A 22,744-nucleotide genomic window follows, 5' to 3' on the forward strand; every position below is an offset into this window, starting at 1 on the left:
TGAGGTTTTTTGGTAAATTAACTGGCTACTTATTCTTTCATTTTATTATCTGCCCTTGTTAGCAAAAAATGCACTAGCATCTGTCAAATGCTTAAGAACATTTTCTAGAGACCAGCATTAGGTCTAAAAAATTATTAATGTTTTGGAGGTGGCAAAAAGAATCAGGCAATAAAGCTGTTCACAGTCTCGTGTGTGTATGTGTGCATTTCCCTCTTTCCTTTCAATTTCTGGTTATATTATTATTATAGAATAAACTGTAACAGTCTAGCATGATAACAATTATAAAATAGTCATATGAAAAATGCAGAGATCATTCTATTCGAAAGAGGGTGTCCTTCTACAATGATGAACATCTAGTTATTATTATTATGACAATCTCTAGAGATGATTGAACTGTTTCTTGTCCCTCTGATCCAGCCCATTAGTGATCGCTCACTTCAAAATGAAGGTGTTCAGAAACATTTCAGTCTGTGAAATTAAGTGATCGAAAGATTTACGGGATTGCTCTTTCACTTTTTCTTTGGATGTGGAAGAATATGTTAAGGGGTATATACTTGGACATTTCATCAAACTTCAAAAATGAATACTTTGATTTTAATAAGAAAACAAAAAGTTGCTATTTATCTATGAAATATATTCTGTTCACTTTTCCAGAAAACCAGATCACTTTATCTCATCTAGTTTTGCTCTGATAAACGTCATGGAGAAAAGGTCTGTTCCCTGGTGGAGGTGCAGTGTGTGTTGTCTCACTCACACATGCTAAGCCAGAGATGAGTCAGGGACCTGTGAGGGAACCAAAGTGTGTTGTTTTACACATGGAGCTGACCACAGAGCAATATTTTTCAATTGAATATATGATATTAATATTCTTCCTAACAACAGCACTTATGCCATCCAGTCAATACCAGTTCTGCTTTTTTAATGAACTCATGCTCCTGTAATTGGTAATGATAACAGCATTATCTAGTACTGTTTACTGGGTATTTTCTTCTGAGCATTTAATATGTGCTAAAGACTTTACACATATCATGTCATCTTATCTTCACAATTCTCCAAACTATATACAGTTCACAAATCAGGAAAAGAGGTAAAAGGTAAAAATAACTTGCTCAATTTAACACAGTTAGTGGCAGACCCAAATTCAGGCCTCTCTGCCTCTAATGCTTTACACTTAATCATACTTTACTACCAATGGCAAAGTGTCTCTGCCTTTTCTATAATGAAAAATGGTTAGTCAATTCATCTTTTTAAAATGTATTTTTATATTTATTTTTTAAAAAATACCAAGGGTGGGGTCGTTACTCTCCTGACACAGCTGCTGAAATGGAAGGACCTGGCTGAAGCCCAGGATCCCTTTATGCTTTTCTAGGGATGAGGAAATGTCAGCCTTCCCTCAGTTTCACGTCTCTAAGGCCCAAGGGCAGGGCCTCCTCTCTCAGAGTCCTGGGTGCTGTCCCAGAGTGCTCCTGCCTCCCTCCTGCTATTCTGTCTCTCTACAAGAGTCTCTAGTACACACCATTCTGGAAGGCCTGGTGGGTGTGTATTGCCTGCACATTCCTCCTGTTTGCTCATTACCCGCTGCTCACATACCCACATGGAATGTCTCCTGGCCAACTGGTATACACCTAATTTCTGTAAACTTTTTATTGAGAAAAACTTCAAACATACAGAACAGTATAATAAATCTCTGTGTATCCATCATTCAGCTTTCAACAATGATTACTCATGGTCAATTTTCCTTCGCCTGCACTTGTTACTTTTCTTCCCCCCTCCCAGTGATTATTTTGAAGCCAATCGAAGACAGTATATCATTTCACATAAATTTTGGCATCTATCTCTAAAGTATAAGGACTCTTTCTAAAATATATTTATAATACCATTATCACACTTAACAGCTTAACAAAAGTTCTTTAATGTCATCAAATAGCTAGTGTTCTCATTTCCTTGATTGTCTCATTATTTTATTTTAGTATTTTTGGTTTAAATCAGGTTCCAGATAAGCATCATGTATTTCAATTTGCTATATTTTAAGTCCTTTTCCATTTATAGGCTTTCTCTACTAAAACAAAATCTCTTTTTGTTTTTCTTTGCTTTTTTTTTTTTTTTTGGAGAAACTGAATTATTTGTTTTATGGAACTATTTCTCATATGTATATCAAGGACCAGTCTTTTTAAAAATTTAATCAATCATAGACCAATACCAGGGTAATACTTAAGAATTAATTACTTGAAAATTTGAATAAAAAGACGTAGGCAATATCACTCCTGATTTCTTAATGTTAAATTCAACAGACATAAAATTACATTTCAAATAAATGTAACATAGGCTAAAAAGAAAATAGTTACATAAATTGTATACATCGCTCATTAAAAGCGTGTATATAGGTGTTAACAGAAAATTCAAATAACACTCACAACTTTTGTCCTTCCACATTTGTAATCAAGCAAAATTAATGAATAAAATAGCGACTTCTTATGTTAAACACATATACATACTTCAGAAATATAGAAACATGATATATGTTATTATTAAATGTTTTTACATAGCAAAGAACTTGCTTCTTGTTTGTCAGTGTGGATAAGCTAGGTTGAATTGATGAAAATATTACCTGTGTAGAAAAATGTGCATGTGGACTCCTTCCTACTTTGTTTGAATGATGCATAGAGAAAGCAGAATTATGTTGATGGGAATGGAAGAGGAAATTCTAAAGCAATTTCAGCAAACCTGGGGCACTCATTTTGAGCTTTTATCCAAAATGTAGCAAGTCAAGCTGTATTTTCAAAATTCATCTTCAATCCATTATCAGTAGCCAGTTCCAACACTTTATCCTTAAAGTTATAGCTTGATTTACATGATCTTTTATCCTATCTGAAAATCTCTGCCTTTTAATTGAGATATTTAAGCATTTACATTTAATATAATTATTGATATGGTTGGCTTTAACCATACCAAATCTATCTTTTCTGCCTTCACTGGGGATAATTGAGCACTTTCTGTGATTTCTTTTTGTCTACACTATTGGTGGAGACAGTATTATCAAACATCTTTTAAATTCTTGCAAAATTGGTTTTCAATTTTACAAAATTGAAAATTAAAAGCCTAGATTTTCTTAGACTTTATAATATACACCTTTAAATTATTATAATCCAGCTCAAATTATATTACACTACTTTTTGAATAATGTAAGAACCTTTCAGCAGTATATTTTCAGTTTCTCCCTTCCATACTTTGAGCTATTTTTGCCATGCAAGTTCTTTTATGTATAAGTCCCACAATAAATTGTTACTATTTTTGCTTTAGGCAGGTAATTAGCTTTTAAAGAAAATAAAAATAAGGTAAAATAGCTTTTTTTTTTTTTTTTTTTTTTTTTTTTTTTTTTTTGAGACGGAGTCTCATTCTTGTTGCCCAGGCTGGAGTGCAATGACATGATCTTGGCTCACTGCAAGCTCTGCCTCCCGAGTTCAAGCAATTCTCCTACCCCAGCTTCCCGAGTAGCTGGGATTACAGGTGTGTGCCACCACACACAGCTATTTTTTTTGTATTTTTAGTAGAGACAGGGTTTCACCATGTTGGCCAGGCTGGTCTCGAACTCCTGACCTCAGGTGATCCACCCGCCTTGGACTCCCCAACTACTGGGATTACAGGCATGAGCCACCTCACCCAGCCAGAAAAATAGCTTTTTTTAATAAAAAAATTAACTTTTATGATTACCAGTGCTATTTATTTATTATGTAAATACAAGTTTTTATGTGATACCATATTTCTTTTGCTTAAAGAACTTTCTTTAACATTTTGTGCAGTGCATATCTCCTGTAAATTAATCATCAGCTTTTGTGTATATGACAAAGTTTTTATATTGTGTACCTTTAAGAAAGATATTTCAGCTCCTGTCCCTCCCCAAGCTGGACCTGGAGAGCAGCGGCTGGAGGCGGGTGGCAGGGAGGGCGGCGATAGGGGTAAGGAAATCAGAAGGGGGCCCACCCCGTGCTATGGTCCACTCAGGACCCCGTGTGTCAGGACGAGAAGCTCAAGCTCTTCCTGGCGGCCCTGGCCCACGGAGCAGCGGGGCCATCTTGGAGCCATCTGCAAGCCGTCCCCTCCTCAGTTCCGGGATCGCCCTAATTTCTCAGTTCCAGCCACGCAGTTCAGCCACGGCTGCAGGAAGATGATGTAGCATAAAGGACGACCTCAGTGTTTACAGACACCGCGTCACAGCGCTCTTCACTGTTGGGATGAGGACATCATACTCAACGCGCCAGAGCGTCCTGCAGATCTTGGTGTCAAACAGCAGGGCAACTGCCATGAGGATGACTGCGGTCATGGTGGACCTGTGGATGTGGTGGAAGAGTGAGGTCAGGCAGTCCAGCGACAGCAGCACCAGCACTCCTGCAGGGGTGCGGGCACATGGGGTGACCTCGCGGGGCATAGGGCCCGCCTAGCAAGCAGAGTAGCCTCCCGCTCAGGGGAGCCCCACCTGGGACAGGGGTGGGGTAGGGTAACGAGAGCCAAAGACCCCAGCCCCTGCTTGGTCTCCCGTGGCCATCCCAGCCTCTGTACAACCCCAGGGCACATGGCCTGTGAGCCAAACCAGACTTGATGTCCTGCTAAGTAGGAACATCACTGTGGACCCCCTCCTGCCTTTTTCCCACTCTGGGCAGTGGGCACAAGGGGAAGACCAGGGGGGCTCACCCATCACCAGCCCCCTTCCTGGGGTGCACACCCCCGACTGAGTGTTCACAGCTGTCCTGGAAGGCAACACAGACGAGTAGTCACCAGGGACTGGGAAAGGAGAATTAGTCTATGCTGCTGTGGCTGATCTTCTGAGGGAAGGTCAGCTCCCAACATGCCTTAGTAAGCAGGGGGAAGGGGACAAGGGGACTGAGGCCCCGGGGGTGTGGCAAAGAGATTTAGGGTGCAGTGACTGAGCTGTGCTCAGGCCACCCTGACTATAAGAAAAGTCAAGAAGCACAAGTCCTTTCAGATTCTAGCCGGCTTTGTTTCTTTCCCCCATCCAGGTGGGGGCCCCGTAACCAGCAGGGTGGTGGTCAGCAGCTGGGGGACCAGGCACTGCCAGGTGACGTCTCCTTCTCTCCCTTAAGCCACAGATCACCTCCATCCTGTTGTCCTGACTTAGGAAGGGCCACAGGGTGGCGGGGTTGGGGGTCTGGGCTAAACCTCATGCTGGACTTCTTCAGGGCAGAGCCACAGTCCTTCCTGTCCCCATGTCCTTTTAGGAGTTAACTCTGGTACCAAGAGCTAGGAAGGCTTCAATGTGCTGGGAACTTTCTAGCATTTTTTTTTTTTTTTCAGACAGGATCTTGCTCTGTTGCCCGGACTGGAGTGCAGTAGAGTAGTCACAACTCACTACAGCCTCAAACTCCTGGGCTCAAGTGATCCTCCTGCCTCTGCCTCCTGGGTAAATGGGATAACAGGTGTATACCACCATGCCCAGTGGGACTTCTTTTTTTTTTTTTTTTTTTTAGATGGAGTCTTGCTCTGTCACCCAGATCTCTGTGCAATCTCGACTCACTGCAACGTCTGTCTCCTGGGTTCAAGCAATTCTCCTGCCTCAGCCTCCCGGGATTACAGGCTCGTGCCACCATGTCCGGCTATTTTTTTTTTTTTTTTTTTTTTGTATTTTTAGTAGAGACGGGGTTTCACCATGTTGGTCAGGCTAGTCTTGAACTCCTGATCTCAAGTGATCCTCCCACCTCAGCCTCCCAAAGTGCTCGGATTATAGGTGTGAGCCACCGTGCCCGGTGAACTTTCGAGTATTAAACTGCAGTACTATGAGTGCAAAGAAACCAGAGGACACCCTGGAGGACAGCAGTGTGACCCCAGTTCCGCCTCTCCATGGACAGTTCACAGCTGAGGATGGAATGCGGGGTCAGGACAGACAGACTTCTAGTCAGGACAAAAATGGAAAGGACATATCTTCCTCACGTGTAATAGAGGGGAGCATCTCACTTCCCAGAAGCAGGTGATGGCTGAGAAGGAAGTGCCTGTAAGACAAACCCAACGTGCTTGGGAGGTCAGTGGCCACTCACAGTTCTCCACCCAGTTCCTTTCAAATCCACCACTCCTTCTCACAAGATGACAGCCAAGGTGAGGCTATAGGTCATGGCTGGTAAGCTGTCTTCCCAGGTGACGCTGGCTGCCTACACCCACAGCACAGTTGGGGCCAAATAACTGAGATTACTGTTCAGGTTGACCACAAGATCCTGCCAGCATCCATCTCACCTGGGCCGTCACAAAAACCAGAGTTTCACCTGCTCTCTAAGACTGGCAGTAGGGTCTTTTTTTTTTTTTTTTTTTTTGTTGAGACAGAGTCTCGCTTTGTCGCCCAGACTGGAGTGCAGTGGACCCACAGGTGCAGGGCCTGCTCTCAAGACGGCTTGGACTGGGGCCAACTCAGTACCAGGCCATCCTGGGTCACATGGCCCAGCTCATGGCCTTGAGAGAGAGGGGCCGGGACAAGGAAATGCAAACTTGGGAGGGCTCAGTAGAGGCGTGAGGTGATGGCATGTTGCACGTGATCATCCTCACTCTGCAACAGCTTGGATCTGGGACTCAACTCTGTGAGCTGCTGCTGACTGGGGTGAACCCTCCATGCTTGGCCTTCATGGGCTCATGTCAGCCCTTGCTGTGCAGCTGCTAAAGACTGCCTGGCCTATCAAGGAATTCTGTAGCTGCCTTAGTAACGTTGATCTTCGCTCTGTCTGGGTTGTATCCCTGGAACCCACTGAGTCATCAGAACAGTTCTGTGTTAGTTTTGAAGTAATGGGAATGAGATGCTCTGGGAAATCACATTTGGAAGATTTACTGGTGAGGGCTGGGGGAGGCCGTGGGTTTTCTCGGCCTCAGGGTGAGTGAGTCCTAGGAAGCCCAAGCTCCGCTACTCAACTAGGAAATGCCCAGTTCTCTACTGCTCAGAGAGGAGCCCTGGCAATGTGCCTTTGTAACCTGACCTGGGTCACACACTTTGCTGTCTAGAAGCCAGGTGGCTCTCGTGAAATTGTCTGGGTGGACACCCCTTGGGAAGAAACCCACAGTGCTGCTCAGGTTAGCCCGCATCTTTGTCCGTGCCCTCATGGATAAAAAGACATACTGTCCTTCCTGTGGCTTAAAGTTTTTGATTCATAGGAGGAAAGGGTATGGGAATGAAAGTGAGGTTTTGCGTAGGTTTTTTTGCTTCCATTGATCACCTCCTGATGCTTGCATACCTGTGTCACCACAGTAGCCTTATCTCAAACTACTGCCCAATCCCCAGTCGTTCTCATGAAAGGCTAGTGGAGGCTTTGGAGAAGAGCTTGTGAGCAACTGCAGACTTCCCTTATGTCGGAGTCCCCAGCTACTCCACACTGACATGCTAGCCCACACTTGGGCTTTAAGAATTCATTAAAATTTATCTGAGTTTTTCTTACAGGCATATATGGTGACCACCTCATCCTCCCAGGCTCTGCCAAATGTGAACAGTCCATATATCTAATATCTCCTTGGAAGGACTGTCACTCATGGAAAATGGTTCACTTGGTTGCAAGGTGACCAAAGCTTTATGATGGGTTCATGAAAATCTATACTTTTAATAGATTATTCAGTTTTTTCTGTTAATGTGAGAATGAGATTCTTTACTGATTTCTACATCCTAAGCACATAAAAACTTTCTCATTTTTATTTTTGTTTTAAGTTTCTTGACTATATTTTATGTACAATAAACTGCACATATTGAAAGAATACAATTTGATGAGTTTGTCATACGTGCACTCTTGTGAGATTATCCCCACCATCAACATAATGGCCATATCTACCACACACGGAAGTTTCCTCGTAGCACCCATAAGTTATCACTCCCTAGTCCCACCCTCATCCCTATACCCTGGCAATAACTGTTATGTTTTATGACTCTAAATTATCTTTTGATGAAAAAATAGATTCCAGATTTTATATAATTTTGGGTTACAGTTGACAAATTACACTTAAACTAATATACATTGTAACATGGTCCTATTACTTTAAATTAATAAATATTTCACAGCACATCTGACTCATCTCAGGAGTTAGACATGAGTTGGGGTGGCCTAAACAGGCTCATACGCTGTTCAGTGAGATGAGTACACTGACCAAAGTCTTGAATATCAGACTACAATGTTACATTGCTGTCCATATTTGCAAATGCTTGTAATTTGTGTGCTTATTAATCTCAATTTCTATACTTACCTCATGGTGGGCCAGTAATAAGCAGTTTGTGGACTGCATTGGTCAATGGATCGCACTATGAGTAGCACTGCCATATAATTTCCTAGTGCAGATTTGTGGATTACATTCTTATAGTGTCAATTGGTGTGTTCTGTTTTTGAGATGGAGTCTCGCTCTGTTGCTCAGGCTGGAGTGCAGTGGCATGATCTTGGCTCACTGCAACCTCTGCCTCCCAGGTTCAAGTGATTCTCCTGTCTCAGCTGCCTAAGTAGCTGGGATTATAGGCATGCACCACCACACCCAGCTAATTTTTGTATTTTTAGTAGAGATGGGGTTTCACCATGTTGGTCAGGCTGGTCTCGACCTCCTGACTTCATGATCCACCTGCTTTGGCCTCCTGAAGTGCTGGGATTACAAGTGTGAGCCACTGCCTAAAAACATTTTTTTAAGAGAAGGGGTCTTGCTACATTGCTCAGGTTGGTCTTGAACTCCTGGCCTCAGGTGATTCTCCTGCCTCAGCCTCCTGAGTAGCTATGATTATAGATATGAACAACCATGCTGGATAACATATTCTAAATAATCCATTTTTTTTTTTGTAAATTGATGGTTCTAGAAGCTTAGTCTGATTCATATATATATATATATATATATTTTTTTTTTCCAAAATTATTTAGTCGGTGGGATTGTATATTTCCATTAGGGGGTGTATGATGTCTGATTGCCTCTCTTTTTGTGATTTTTAACAGCCTGTTGATGATGGTTGTCTAGACCCATTAGCTCATCAGGAGTTGCAAAATGATGTTATTCTAATTTTATCATTAATTTCTTTTAGCAGCTCAAATGCTTCTGTAAAAAGATACTTCCATTCAACAACTATTGGATTGTCTTGAGGTAGAACTTAGAAGGAAAGGCTGGATAAATGCTTGATTCTTCTCTTTTATTTCACGTTTTTCAAAACAAGGAGTTAGTGACCCAACATCCTCTGAAGATGACCAATGAGTTTTTAAAAAAAAATGTAACTATCAACTCATAGAAATATATTTGATAGGTTTAAATCCATTGCAGTCATTCTTATGCTAAAATTGTGCCTTCTCTGGCCAGTGGGAGATCCTTCAAGCTAGCTTCTGTGTTTTCTCAATCCTATCGGTGTTTGAGTGCTTTTTTATTTTCTCATACAAATGTTAAAGATTTATCTTGTCCATTTCCTGCTCCAGACTTGGAATTAGAAACCCTGGTTTGTTTTTTTAATGGGAAATGGTATTTAGAGACCATAATCTGCATGCTAGGGGATCTAAATAATTTTAACGACTGCATGATACTCAAATTTATATCAAATTTAGTCAGTCACTTTCCAACTGATGGACAATGACTATTTTCAAGTTTTCATCATGAGTCTTTACACATAACGCTTAGCTACTGAGTGTCTGCTTTCAGGTCTGGTGTTAGGCATTCAGCAGAAGAGAGAAGCTGGCAAAGTAACAGGTTATGCTTGTTTTAGCATTGAGATACTCACAGCCTTCAGATAATGTTAATTGTTTAATTTGTAGGGGTAGATATGTGATGGGAACTCAAGTCAGGATAATTTTCATTCAATCTCCAAACATAAATCTGAAAAGGGAGGACAAGAATAGATTCTTCACTATGAATTAATCATTGGAGGACTTCATTTTTTCTTTTCCAGCTGTAAGATGAAATGTCATCTGCAGAAGACCTTAGTTTTCTGCAGCCAAATCCTAAGGCCTTTCCAGGCTCCATAAATTTTCCTGATCTTAGGAAGCAAGCTAGAATCTGTTACTGACTTAAGCGAACATTGCTGATGAGCAGACATTATTCATCAATCATGGAGTCGATGAAATCTCTCTGTATGAGAAGAAAAGTGAAAAAAAAAATTTCTTTGATAATGTTTTTCTGATCACAGTGAAGTGCACAAACAGGTCATAATACCAAACTATAAAAACAAGATGGTATAATTAAAATTCCACAGAAGGAATTATGTTGTTTTTTGGGAATGGGAGAGTGAATACAGTTGTAGGCAAAGTAGTGGTTTGATAATGAATATTCACAGGTGGCTCTAGAAAATCATACAACTGCCTATTCCTGTCTATGAATTTAGTGTATTTACATAAAGAAAGATGCTTTTGTGTCTAAACTATAACAATAATTTAGAAAAATGATGTTTACTTACTGGAATCAAAGCATTTTTCCTTTTCTCTGCAAAACGTGTTGTGAAAACCACTGTTAATTGTAATTCAGGAAGAAAGTGTTAAATAAATAATAATAAAAATGAATAAAGAATACAAATTTAAAGAATAAAAAGTATATCTCCAGACCAGAGAAATTTGATATATTTTGTTTACTGAATGCTTCATCTGTCTGAATATGTCGCTCATACTGATATTCTCTTTCTTTAACCAGGTAGGAATTTCCCAGGAGCAGTTCTTGGTTCTCATTTTTTTCTACTGCACAGTTTTTTTATTGGTGATTTTATGCAGTCTCTGGTTTAAATACTTTCTACATGTGGTGACTTTTAAATTCATATTTTCAAACTTGACCTTACTAGTGTGGAGTGCAGACTCCCTTACTAGAATAGCCAACAGTCTACTCAAAATCTCCATTTGAGAGTCTATGGGTATTTCAATCTTAATCAGTCTTAATCTGTTTCAAATTAAGCTCTTGATCTTGTCCTTTAAATGTGCTCCCCTTCTAGTCTTCCCCATAGCAAGAAATAGTACCACTATCAATCCATTTGTTAGGAAAGGAGTCTTGGAGGCATAATTGACTATTATCTTTTCTTTGCATCACATAGGACCTGCTATTTCTCCAGCCTCCATGACCATGGTAATGGTATGTGACTAAGGAATATTTGCACTGTGTCCCCAAAGACGAGTACAAATTTTCTAAGTAGATAAGTGGTGCAAACCTAGTCTAGGCAGATTGAATGGCAAATACGAAAACTCTAAAGACACTTGATATCTATAAATGTGTATGGGCATACCCCTGGTAGATGTGGTTGTTTAGGAAGTTCACATATATGGAGAGTTTTAAGAATCCAATTCCAAATCTTCAACTTCCAGCTTTCCTAAAATGATTCTGCTTGTGAAGGAGTCAATATCTTTAACAGCCCTTCACTTTCCAAGGCACATGTCTCAGCCCTTCCAAATCTCATTTGGATGCATTACTTGGATGGGATTCTCGTGCCTCAGCCTCCCAAGTAGAGTATAAACCCCTATGGTGTTAAGTAAAAGGGTAAATTAAAATAATCAGGTTATTGTAACCCACAGTGCTCTCAGGTTTCTCCTGTTTTATACACATTTCTGTTGAGGGTATTAGAAAGAGGATATTTTCGCCTTTGTCGGGATGTTTTAAATTCAGAAGGACAGACTTTGGATAAAATAGTGATGGTCTTGCCAGGTGCGGTGGCTCACGCCTGTAACCCTAGCACTTTGGGAGGCTGAAGTGGGCAGATTGTCTGAGCTCAGGAGTTCAAAACCAGCCTGGGCAACACGAAACTCCGTCTTTACTAAATTTGTCTTTACTAAAATACAAAAAGTTAGCTGGGTGTGGTGGCCTGCACCTGTAGTCCCAGCTACCTGGGAGGCTGAGGCAGGAGAATTGCTTGAACCCAGGAGGCAGAGGTTACAGTTAGCTGAGATCAGGCCACTGCACTCCAGCGGACCACTGCACTGCAGCCTGGGCAACAGAGTGAGATTCCATCTAAAAAAAATAGTGATGGTCTTTTAAATGTAACAGAAATTGTTATGTGAATTACCAAAATTTTCAAGATGCATTGGATAAAACTAATGGGTATAAAATTTTCATGATTACATTTAAATTTAATGGTCTTTTTTCAATAAGGTAATTAAAGCTTTTATTTAGTCATATAATGAAATAGGTATTCCAATTCCAGTCAGCTCTTTCCCTATGAACTATGTATGAGATGTCTACATGCAGAAATTAAGACTTGGCTAGAAAATGAGGGGCTGGAATTGGAATCAAGACCCGTTGCATCACAAAGGCTCCTTTTTTTTTTTTTTTTTGAGTTGAAGTCTTGCTCTGTTGCCCAGGCTGGAGCGCAGTGGCAGGATCTCATATCTCAGCTGACTGCAACCTCTGCCTCCCAGATTCAAGCAATTCTCCTGCCTCAGCCTCCCAAGTAGCTGGGATTACAGGTGCCTGCCACCACGCCCAGCTATTTTTTGTGTTTTTAGTAGAGATGGTGTTTCACCATGTTGCCCAGGCTGGTCTTGAACCCCTGACCTCAAGTGATCCACCTGCCTCAGCCTCTCACAGTGCTGGGATTACAGGCATGAGCCAGCACTTTGAGAGCCTAAAGGCCCTCTATTCTTGACTATGTGAATGTGAGTTCTGACAGGTTTGTGAGTTATTTTATTAACTGTGGAATGTGCCTATGACCAACAGCCATCCAGGGTACTAAACTGAGAAAGTGTTTGGCTGATATTGATTCTGCCTCTGCTCAAGAAGGCTGGTGAATCCATTGTCTCTAGTCTGTAATTTTGGGAGTTGACAAGATTTTGTCTAGAAGTAAATAGCTCTCAGATAATAATGATGATTTCATTGCTTGGAAATGATAGTTTGTCCAAACTTTTCCCAGTGGACTCTCCTGTTTGGTCAATCTTTCCACATTTCAAGGAACATTTGAAGCATGACTGTTAAATGCTAAGTCATTTGGAAACTGAAGTCTACACTCCTGATTTCTTTTTCTTTCTATTTTGACAGCTGAATTCGAGTATTTCGGGCCCTAAGAAGGAAGGACAAAGATCCCTGGAGAACTCTCCTGTAGTGTCCTTGTTTTGAGTAGCAATGGAGGTAAGTGCTTGTTTTGTTATGAGCTGGTTTCATGGTGCTGTACTTACCCCACCTCAAATTCAGAAGGGAAATGGAAGGCAAACAGGCAAGTCTTGGGGTGAAGAATAAGTTCCAACTGATGTACCCCCCCACCCCCAGTTACTGGCACAAAAGCCTGGTGGTGGTTGCTAGCCTTTCCTTTTACCTACCTTTTGTCTTGTCCTGCTGAGGATGAAGCTTATTCTGTTTGCTGCATAAAGTTTCCTCTAAGGAAAGTGTTATGACTCCAGCTGTGAAAGTGATTGATGTCCTTCTAGACTCCAGGGGCTTTCGCAAACATCCACTGTCATTTTGAAGCAGAAAAAAAGTGCAAGTGTGTGTCGGGGATTGTGTGAAAAAACCATTATTCTTTATTTTATCGAAATGGGGGAGGGAAAGGAAAAAAATATAAGAGTGAATACTGGGCTTCTGTGATAAATAGACTGCTTAGGTTTTAACAATGAAGGCACCCTTTCTTAGGAATGAATTTTTGGCCATTCATTCATTCATCTGGCAGATATTGAGACCCTATTATGTGCTGTACCTCGTGTTGGCTTTGGGATAAGCAAAGATGAATAAAAGTGAGTGTCTATCCATGTGGTTCATAATCTTGTGGCAAATACATATGTTCAAATAAATTATATTATAATGCCATCTGAGATGTAACGAAGAGGAGGTGAGAATAATGCAGGAATAAATGATTCCTCCCTTGGCTGTCCAAAGGAGAAAGTGTGGGCTTTTATAAAGGCAGTGACGTTTGAGTCTTCAAAGAGGCATTTAGCATCAGGATAAAGAGCTCAGTCTGGACTCTTGCTCTGCCATCTCCTAGCTCTAGGGCCTGGAGCCATGACCACACCTGAAAATGAGCATAATAGTGCCGTAGGGTCATTGTGAGTTTAAATGAGATGATGTCCACAAACAAAGTGCTGAATGCAAAGCTGTGCACAGTGAATTATCTATCAAAGTGTGATCTAGCATCAGGGTCCTGGCTATTGTTAACTGTTGTGGTTAAAAGACAAGTAGGAATTTTTCAATCAGAGAGAAGGTGGAGTACAGATAAGAAACAGCATCTAATAAGCTGAATTGAAAAACTATAGATAAGCCCTGGGGGGAATAACTCCCTCTATGAATAAATGGGGCTCAAGTCTCGTTGATTTTGGTCTGTATTTCGTGGGGTGGCGGTGTAGGGAGGTGTTGAAAACCCTTGAGGACACTTTAAAGAATAAAGAAGTGGCCGGGCAAGGGTGGCTCACGCCTATAATCCCAGCACTTTGGGAGGTCGAGGCCAGTGGATCACGATATCAGGAGATCAAGACCATCCTGGCTAAAAATACAGAAAATTAGCTGGGCTTGGTGGTGGGTGCCTGTAGTCCCAGCTACTGGGGAGTCTGAGGAAGGAGAATGGCCCGGGAGGTGGAGCTTGCAGTGAATTGAGATCGCGCTGCTGCACTCCAGCCTGGGTGACAGAGTGAGACTCCGTCTCAAAAAAAAAAAAAAAAAAAAAAAAAGAGAGTATTTTAGTACCCATTCTCAGGAGGGGTGTGCTGAAGTGCACATTAATTGTGGGTGTTCAGAATGGATTTGATTTCACAAATGCACTTTGTTTCTCTGATGAAAAACAGGAGGGCTGGATGACAGTTGAGTCAAAATGTTTCGGGCATGTACCAGGCTGGCAATGGGGTGGCAGCAAGGTTGGTGTGCTAATTGTGATCCTAATGAAATTGACTTGGAATCTCTTTTGCTTCTTTTCCCTTTAAATCAAGATTCTATTGGACCAGCGGTTCTCAGCCTTGGTTGTACATCAGAGTCTCCTGGAAGACTTAAAAAATGCCAGTACTTGCACCAGAGCCCCCAAGACTCTGCTTCACTCGGCCTGAGATGGGATCCTTGGTCCTAGTACTTTTCAAAAGTCCCCCAGGTCCTCTTAATGAACAGCCAGGTTTTATGGTTACTGTCCTGGGGAGTCTAAAGCTCACCTGTGTTATGGTTTAGAAGGTCCTTGGCCATCCTTAGTGACACTGTGCCTTCTTTGTAGAGGTAAGGTTGTCTTTGTGATAATGTGTTAAGTCCCTTTCTTCCTGGAGAGCATCTTTCATAGTGAAAAGGATGCTCTTAGTAGATATGTGGTATAGTGAAGATAATTCTGGTTCCTCTGGGCTAATTCTCTGCTTTCATCCAATCTACTCCTTTGCACTCAAATTTGGCTATCAGTAAGAAGAATTTCTGTGCATTTGAGTCTTGCCTTTGGAGGTGACATAGGACCCTCTCTTTTACTCTTGGTCTTCCTCTCTTCTGTATACCTGCTTTGACTGGATTTTGAACCTTTCGAGTCTTGAGCACGAATGGCCTTGAGCAGTCCAGGATTCACCTTCCTCTGTTCTTACATTCTGGGCTCTTTGAGCGGGATCCCTGAACTTTACAGCACTGTCCACAGAAATCCATTCTATCTGTGGGGTCAGCCCACAGCCCACTCCCAGGCTAATCATTGCCATCCAAAGGGCATTGTTTCTTTAGAAAATGCCCAAGACAAGTCAGTCATTGAATTGGTTGGAATAAGTTCCTTTGAGAAGTATTTAATAATGCCTGCTCCCCAATAAAAAGTTAAATTGATATTGATATGAATTACTTTTTTTTTTTTTTTTTTTGCCAAAAATAAGATTATTGGAATCACAGAGGGGAGGCTAGACCTTTTGATCCTCTGCTGAATACCACTTGGCAATTCTGACTTTTGGAGTGAATTCTGGGCAAGTTTAGTCAGACAGTTTGAGTACAACACCAAGGGCCTGAAGGTTACAAGTGGTGTTCCTGCATTCTGCCTGCCAATCCTCAGAAACTGGCATTCAACCAGATGGAAATGTTTGAATGGCTCAATGCACAGTGATCATAGGGAATATAAGATAAAAAATAATAGGAGAGAGGATCCCAGTGTTAGAGGACTGCAGAAGTCTTCAAGTCTATCCATCTATCACTTGGAAAGTGTATACTTCATATATAAAGGATCTTACATATTTATTTTTGGTATTCCAGTAAAATTTCTTAGTTTTTTGACTGTCTATTGTGGGGAAAAAACCTGTAAAAATGTATGTTCTGATAACCACAATAGTTACAGATTATCATCCTCTGCCTGGTAGAGCATTTAAGTATTAAAAAATCTAAACGTGATTGAAATAGAAATTTTTAAAAGTTACATGAAAAGTCCATGCACAGGGTTGGTAATTAGATATGTAATAGAGGTTGCTATTGAAGTGGTGACATGATTAATTTCAGTAAGTAAAATGTGGTAGTGAGCCCCGACTTCCTCCGGCAAATGTTGGCTGCAAATGAAAGTTCACGGTGCCTCAGTAGAAAAGGTGTTGTACCTGTGGCCCCTTCCACCAGTATCTGTTTAATAATGCAAGCCCATTAATCGTGGAGGAAGATGGCATGGTGTTCCCTGCTCCCCACAGCAAAACCACACATGGTGTTTCTTCAAAAAGTGGGCATAAATGTTGTCCCATTGCAAAAGAATTGGGAACATGAAACATTTTGTTTCCTTTTTCTTTCTTTTGGAAACATGTATTCTTTGGAAGTGTTAGGATGGTTGAAAAGTGGTTAAATAAACAGCACCGTCTGGCCATTGTCAGTAGACTGTCTTGGAGTATTAGCTGTTTATTTCACTGACATGTTCTGAAGGGTCTATAGGGGGCTCTTTCAGAAGTCAGGACCTCAATGTAATATACAAGCATTGATTCTGATATTTCCCTTGATAACAGTGCTCGACCATATTGGGGTCGTAAGTCAGTAAGGTTCATTGGCTCCTGTAATGCTCACTGTCACCAGTAATAAGTACAAAGGACTTGCTCTAAAAGCTGGCTTATAAAACTTTAAGGAAACTTGGATTGCTTAAGTGAACTTGCAAGGCTCTAGGGGGGCCAAGCAGGCCTTAGTTGTCTACTTATATTAATTTCACAGAGTTTAAAGGGTCAAGAAAGGCGGTCGGTGATGCTTATTAATTTATGAAAGACAGGCTCTTGTCTGTCTCGCTTTCTCACTTTGACCATTCTGCCCTTCCTTTTAGAAAATTTAATATAAATTAAACCTTACCAGAGAAGAGTGCCCTAAAAGATTAAGTCTAAAGTTCACTGCTGGACTAAAAGGATCCAAAGATGCTATGTTTTTTTTCTGGCACAATTTCATTTGAAGTGATGTTTGAACAATAGAACCACACAGTGGACATAAAACATGAGAAGCAAAAGCAATTAGAGGCATACTACAGTTAGTCAAGGATTAGGATATTTAAAAAATATGAGACATACTTGCTTGTAGGGATATTTTTTCTTCTTCATCCAAGTAATAATGGCTTGTAACAAGAATATTTTCTTGGCCTTAAGTGGAGGTATGGTTCTTGTTAAGATGGAAATGTTTGTGTGTCACAGCAAAGTCTCAAAACATATCTGACTGCTGGAGCCAAACCCTGCTGAGAAGGAGTGAGAAAAGGGACATGGAATATTGCCATAGAAATAAAGCCAGTCTTCCTAATGGGAATGCTCCTTTTTGACTGATTTTCTTTTGGATAAAGAAGGAAGGCCACAATCATGTGAAGGCAGATACTTTAAAATGCAGTACCTATTTTAGTTCTCACAAAAGCGTTGAATTATTTCCTCAATTTACAGATGCAGGTATTGAGACTCAGATTAATACATTTTCCGAGGTTTGTGCATCTAGTAATTGCCTGAGGAGTACTAGGAAATAAAGAAGTCTCCCCACCCTTACCTAAAACCAAGGGATCAGCAAATGAGTAATTCTAGAACTAACTAATACAATATCAGTAACAGAAATTTGGACATAAGAGTAAGCAGAATTAGTGAGCTAGCCGAAAAGTCAACTGACTATTTATGTGCTTAAGCACAGAGAGCAAAGAATAAGTAATACAGAAAGGAGCATTGAGACGTATGAGACTCGGTCAGTAGATCTAACATATAAATGGAATTCCAGAAGGAAATAATGGTGAATGAAGCAGAAACAATATTTAAAGAGATAATTCCTGAATATTTTCCTTAACTGATGAATGATATTAATTTACAGGTTTATGGAAGCTCTGTGATGTCAAGAAGTGTAAATATGATATCACCATATTTTATTACAAGTAAATATTGAGCACAACTCCAAATAATGACAGACAAAAATAATGCACATTATCACCATCCTGGCTAACACGGTGAAACCCCGTCTCTACTAAAAATACAAAAAAATTAGCTGGGCGTGGTGGCTGGCATAGTCCCAGTTACTTGGGAGGCTGAGGCAGGAGAATGGTGTGAACCCGGGAGGCAGAGCTTCCAGTGAGCAGAGATCACGCCACTGCACTCCAGCCTGGGAGACAGAGCGAGACTCTGTGAAAAAACAAACAACAACATCCCCCCCAAACAAACAAACAAACAAAAAAGAAAGTGGGAATGAAGTCTGACAGAGCCTTTCTCTCTGCAACTGCCCTCCCAGTTCCAGGTCCTGTCTCCATTAGTCTGTCTCTTCTACTCCTAGAGGCCCCAGCTGGCTCTGTGGCAGCCTCTGTGCCTCTGTGACCTGTAGGTACTGGAAGATTTGTAGGGAGGATGCCAGGACATGGAAACAGATGGGCAGACCAGAACAGTGAAGATCAGTTCAAAAATTCTGGAAGTAATCTGAGACAGCTTAATTTAAAATGTGGCTATTGGAAAACCCTGCCTACTCACTGGAGCACTTTTGCAGATGGATGCCTGCCGGTCCTTCTGCCAGCATGCATACAACAGGGACCCACTGTCACCCTGCTGGAGCACTTATGCTGCTGGCAACCCCTGTCAGAGTGTTGTTGCCAGCAGACTGGGAACACCTAGGCCCCCAGCGTAGTAGGTAGTTAACCTTGAGGGGCCAGAGAACACATCTGTGAGCCTAGTCCCATTCCCCCAGGGTTAGAACATGCAGTCCAAGAGTGCTGAGCTTAGCCTTGGCCCCCTGGAAGCATGCAGAAGCAAAGCCATTCAAGTTAACCCAACTTTTACCATAGTAGAGGTGTCAAGGACATCAAAGAATATGAAAGCAAAAAACCCCATACAAAAGATGGCAACTTCAAACATTAAAAGAACATCAGTCAACACAGATGAGAAAGAACCAGTGCAAGAACTCCGACAATTTTAAAAGCCAGAATATCTTCTTATCTCCAAACAACAGCACTAGCTTCCCAGCAATGGTTCTTAACCATTAACTCAAATGGCTGAAATGACAGGTATGCAATTCAGAATCTGAATGGCAAAGAACTCATTGAGATATAGGAAAAGGTTGAACCCCCATCCAAGGAACACAGCAAAATGGTCCAAGAGCTGAAAGACAATGTAGCCATTTTAAGAAAGAAACAAACCAAATTTCTGGAAATGAAAAATTCACTTCGGGAATTTCAGAATGCAATGGGAAGCATTAATAACAGCAGAGACAAAGCTGAGGAAAGAATATCAGAGCTCAAAGACTGTTCCTTCACATCAATGCAGGCAGACAAAAATAAAGGAAAAAGAATAAAAAATGAACAAAACCTCTGAGAAATATGGGATTCTGTAAAGAGACCAAACCTATGGCACATTGGTATTCCTTAAAGAGATGGAGAGAGAGCAAACAACCTGGAAAACATATTTGAGGATATTGTGGATGAGTATTTCCCCAGCCTTGCTAGACAGATTGAGATTGACATACAAATTCAGGAAATTTGAAGAACCCTTGTAAGGTGCTATACAAGACAACCATTGCCAAGACACATAGTCATCAGATTCTCCAAAGTCAATGTGAAAGAAAAATTCTTAAAGGCAGCTAGAGAGAAGGGGTAGGTCATATACAAAGGGAACCCCATCAGGCTAACAGTGAAACTTTCAGCAGAAACTTTACAAGCCAGAGGAGATTGGGGGCCTATCTTCAACATCTTTTAAAAATAGAAATTTCAACTAAGAATTTTATATCCAGCCAAACTAAGCTTCATAAACAAAGGATAAATAAAATCTTTTTTTCAGATAAGCAAATGCTAAGGGAGTTCATCACCACCAGACATGCCTTATGAGAGGTCCTTAAGGAAATGCTAAATACTCAAACAAAAGACCACTACCTGCCTCTCCAAAAACACATGTATGTACATATCCCACTGAAACTCTAAAACAACCCCATAATCAGGTGTACATAACAATGAGCTATTAATAACAACATGATGACAGAATCAAATCCTCACATATCCATAGTAACCTTGAATGTAAATGGGCTGAATGCCCCACTTAAAAGACACAAAATGGAAAGTTGGATAAAGAAGCAAAACTCAACTGTATGCTGTCTTCGAGAGGCACATCTCACATGCAAGGACACCCATAGGCTCAAAGTAAAGGGATGGAAAAAGATATAGCAAGCAAACAGAAAACAAAAAAGGGCAGGGGTTGCTATTGTTATTTCAGACAAAACAGACTTTAAACCATCAATGATCAAAAAGGACAAAGAAGGGTATTACATGAGATAAAGGTTCAATTCAACAAGACTTAACTATCATATATGTGTGTGTGTATATATATACACACTATCATATATTTGATAGTTAAATGTTATTGAATTGAATTGAACCCCTCAACATATATGTACATACATATAAATGTATATGTATATATGCATGTATAGGTATATACATATGCATGTACATGTACATACACATGCATGTATATACATGCATATATACATATACATTTATATGTATGTACATGTACACACACATGTATGTATGCACATGCATATATACACACATGTATGCATATGTATATATACATGTTATGTGTATAGACATACGTATGTATATGTGTATACACATACGTGTGTATATGTGTATATGTATATGTGTATATACATATGTGTGTGTGTGTATATATATAAAAAACACTGGAGCATCCAATTCATAAAACAAGTTTTTAGAGACATATGATGAGACTTAGATAACCACACAATAATAGTAGACTTCAATACCCTACTGACAGTGTTAGATCATCAAAGCAGGAAACTAACAAGGATATTTGGGAACTAGACTTAACCCTTGACCAAATGGACCAGATAGACATCCACAGAATATTCTACCCAATGACAATAGAATGTACACTCTTCTCATCTGCACACAGCATATACTCCAAGATTGATCATTCACACTCTCAGTCATAAAACAATTCTTGAAAAATTAAAAAAAATCTGAAATCATACTAACCACACCTCTCAGACCATAGGGTAGTAAAAGTAGAAATCAATGCCAAGAATATCACTCAAAACCATATAATTGCATAGAAATTAAACAACTTGCTCCTGAATGACTTCTGGTAAAGAATGAAATTAAGGCAGAAATAAAAAAAATTATTGAAACTAATGAAGATAAAGATACAACACACCAGAATCTCTGGGACATAGCTTATGAGGTGTTAAGAAGAAAGTTTGTAGTGTTAAACGCCTATCTCAAAAAGTCAGAAAGATGTCAAATTAACAACCTAACATCACACCTAGAGGAACTGGTAAAACAAGAGCAAACCAACTGCAAAGCTAGTGGCAGAAGAAAAATAACCCAAATCAGAGAGGAACTCAAATAAACTGAGATGCAAAATTCATACAAAATATTGATGAACCAAAAATTGGTTCTTGTAAAGAATAAATAACATTGCTAGATCACTAGCTAGATTAGTAAAGGAAACAGGAGAAAAGATCCAAATAAACACAATCAGAAACGGCAATGGTGACATTACCACTGACCCAACAGAAATACAAAGAAACTCTGAGAGCATTACAAACACCTCTATGCACGCAAACTAGAAAACCTAGAAGAAATGGATAAATTCCTGGAAACACACAATCTATCAAGGTTGAATCAGGAAGAAATTGAAATCCTGAACAGACCAATGACAAGTTCTGAGATTGAATTAGTAATTACGAACCTACTGAAAAAACTCTAAACAAGACAGATTCACAGCTGAATTCTACCAGACATATAAATAAGAGCTGGTACGAATCCTACTAAAATCATTTCAAAAAATTGAGGAGGATGAACTCCTCCCTAACTCATTCTATGAGGCCAGCATTATTCTGATACCAAAACCTGGCAGATATACAACAACAAAGGAAAACATCAGACCGATATACCTGATGAACATAGATGCAAAAATCCTCAACAAAATATTAGAAATCAAATGTAGCAGCACATCAAGAAGTGAATCCACCACAATCAAGTAGGCTTTATTCCTGGGATGCAACGTTGGTTCAATATACACAAATATATATATGTGATTCATTACATAAACAGAACTTAAACCACATGATCATCTCAATTTATGCAGAAAAATCTTTTTTTTTTTTTTTTTTTTTTTTTTTTTTTTTTTTTTGAGACGGAGTCTCGCGCTGTCACCCAGGCTGGAGTGTAGTGGCCGGATCTCAGCTCACTGCAAGCTCCGCCTCCCGGGTTCACGCCATTCTCCTGCCTCCGCCTTCCGAGTAGCTGGGACTACAGGCGTCCGCCACCTCGGCCGGCTAGTTTTTTGTATTTTTTTTAGTAGAGACGGGGTTTCACCGTGTTAACCAGGATGGTCTCGATCTCCTGACCTCGTGATCCGCCCGTCTCGGCCTCCCAAAGTGCTGGGATTACAGGCTTGAGCCACCGCGCCCGGCCAATGCAGAAAAATCTTTTGATAAAATTCAACATCCC

The 22,744-nt window shown here is 40.5% G+C and overlaps 1 long non-coding RNA gene across 2 annotated transcripts in view; it reads left to right on the top strand.

The window, feature by feature from the left end:
* The first annotated feature begins 4,279 nt into the window (after window positions 1–4,279).
* The window catches only part of LOC105479394 (uncharacterized), a 77,956-nt gene continuing 59,491 nt past the window's right edge, over window positions 4,280–22,744 (top strand). The window contains exons 1-4 of one of the 2 annotated variants that reach the window (XR_011625396.1): window positions 4,280–4,352; window positions 5,016–5,074; window positions 5,717–6,105; window positions 12,934–13,023. This is a non-coding gene — a long non-coding RNA (uncharacterized lncRNA). The remainder of the gene's footprint in view (window positions 4,353–5,015; window positions 5,075–5,716; window positions 6,106–12,933; window positions 13,024–22,744) is intronic. The other variant, XR_011625397.1, reaches the window with a different exon arrangement.

The sequence above is a fragment of the Macaca nemestrina genome, chromosome 7 (assembly GCF_043159975.1).
Source record: "Macaca nemestrina isolate mMacNem1 chromosome 7, mMacNem.hap1, whole genome shotgun sequence".
Classification (NCBI taxonomy): domain Eukaryota; kingdom Metazoa; phylum Chordata; class Mammalia; order Primates; family Cercopithecidae; genus Macaca; species Macaca nemestrina.